The sequence below is a fragment of the Atta colombica genome, unplaced genomic scaffold, assembly GCF_001594045.1.
Source record: "Atta colombica isolate Treedump-2 unplaced genomic scaffold, Acol1.0 scaffold156, whole genome shotgun sequence".
Classification (NCBI taxonomy): domain Eukaryota; kingdom Metazoa; phylum Arthropoda; class Insecta; order Hymenoptera; family Formicidae; genus Atta; species Atta colombica.
The window spans coordinates 445,694-447,758 of NW_017259246.1; positions in this window are offsets into that span (position 1 = coordinate 445,694).

A 2,065-nucleotide genomic window follows, 5' to 3' on the forward strand; every position below is an offset into this window, starting at 1 on the left:
CGATTCTCATCTGATTAAATACGTGTGTAATGGTTGACTCGTAGAAGCTTTACCATCCTCAAATTGATTGACACATGATGTGTATTTGTTAAATTGATTGAAACGTGGCCAGACATGTGATGGCAAAGCGTCGCACGCGCGGCGACTATAAATTGTGTCAATTGAACTTTGTAAATAACCGAAATTGTTGATGTTATATTCCTAAATAGTATTAAAGGAACGTAATAACCACGGTTGAAATCCCACTATTTTGCCGAAGATCAATCGTCTATAAAAATTGTATCTTACAGTTCTTTAAAAAAGGAAAATCAATAAGATTTCATTTTTTCGAATATACAATTTTGACAGGCAATTGATGTAGTAAGAGAGATCTCCAGCAGGAAGATGGCAACCATAATAATAATCATCCCAAGCACGCTATTTCAATATCTGTATATGTCTATGTAAAGAGAGGAAACACTTCGAAGCGCTTCCTCCTTTTGGGAAAAATGAAACTTTATGGCTGTACGAGAAAGAATAGCGGAAGAAAAAAGAATATTTGAAATATAAGTACGTCTGTTGAATAGACATCGGCTCTTTGGAAAAAAATTCTGCTCTTTGAATTCCTCCCACTTCCGTAAGTTCGCAACTTCGTTCCGAGACGCGAAGAGAAATGAAGTTGTATTACGACTAAAATAACGCCCTCAATTGCGAGAGAGCGCTTTGTTTCCGTTATTCGACGTTTCTTAAATATGCACGGAAAGTTGCGGGAAATTAAAGATTTGTTTTCATGTGCTCGGCATAATATGACGCCGATAAAACACGGTCGGCCGAGATGGAAATTTTCGACATCATTGTCGTCGTCGTCACCTTATTTCGTAAACGGCACGGCATTTGCTATTTGAAATTCACCAGCAAATAGTGATTCGATAGTTAAAATTGGTTGTTTGATTTCTCAGCCTTGATAAGAAGAGATTTTCGCTCTTCTTCCCCTTTTTCTTCTCCTTCGAGTGACATTAGGCGTCTCGACATTAGACGTCCTTGTAAAAATGAGCGTCCTCAGCGCTGGCGGCGGGAATGATTCGTTCGTTCAAATGCTCTTAGCATGCAAAACAAAGGGTCAACTTTGTTTCTCCTACCCTGCAGCGCAATTAGTTCCGCGACGAGGAAGTTATAATCGCGTTCGCGGCTGTTTGCGAGTTTTGTCCGGGGTTGATGCAAGTTTTTCTCCGGCATTTGCGGCGCCAACCATATCTCGGCGATCTCTCTTCCCTGCTTCTATATTCCCTGTTCTCGCGCGAGTAACGTTCTCATTTTCGAGGCGGATATTTCTCTGTCGCCGATCGCACGGCAACACGTCCAGGAACATTTCGCAGTGCGAAAGTTTCGGATCGCGAATTGTCGCGGTAATCAATCAATAATAGACACTAAGAAACACGAATTTCTTAAATTTTTTCATTATATTGCTCCCCCTCTTTTCTCTTTTTTTTTCACAGATTTGCGATCGAATTATATGATGATGTTGCGTCTTTCAGACTTTGCTCCTTAATGGTTTAAGGGTAACGTAGAATGGAAAGAGAACATGACTTTCTTTTAATTAGCGTTATTCATAATTATGAAAAATTAAACAGTTTATGCTATTTTAATTGTTATTTCACAAACATAATTTTGAGAATTTTTAAAAAAGTGTTTAATTGAATCGTTTAATTGAATTTTAGTTTTTAAATATACATTTTGATTTATTTTCAATTTTAAAACTGGTAAAAAATTTATTTTTTCAAATAAAATCTTTGTGTTTCAATATTTTAAAACGGTTAAAAAATTAAGTATTAAATTAGCCGATTACAATCGCGTACAAATTCGTATATTTAAAGAATTGTGCGATAGATTACCACAATGTATTACATCTAATCTAACTCGATAGAATCGTAAAAAATTAAAGTACCTAGTTGGAAAATTTATATTAAATTTAATACATTTCACATGTTCCAAACAATCCGCCATTTTTTATGTTAATTTAACACAAGAAAAATATGTTAGAAAGCAATACAAACATATATATATATAACATAACATAATATAACAT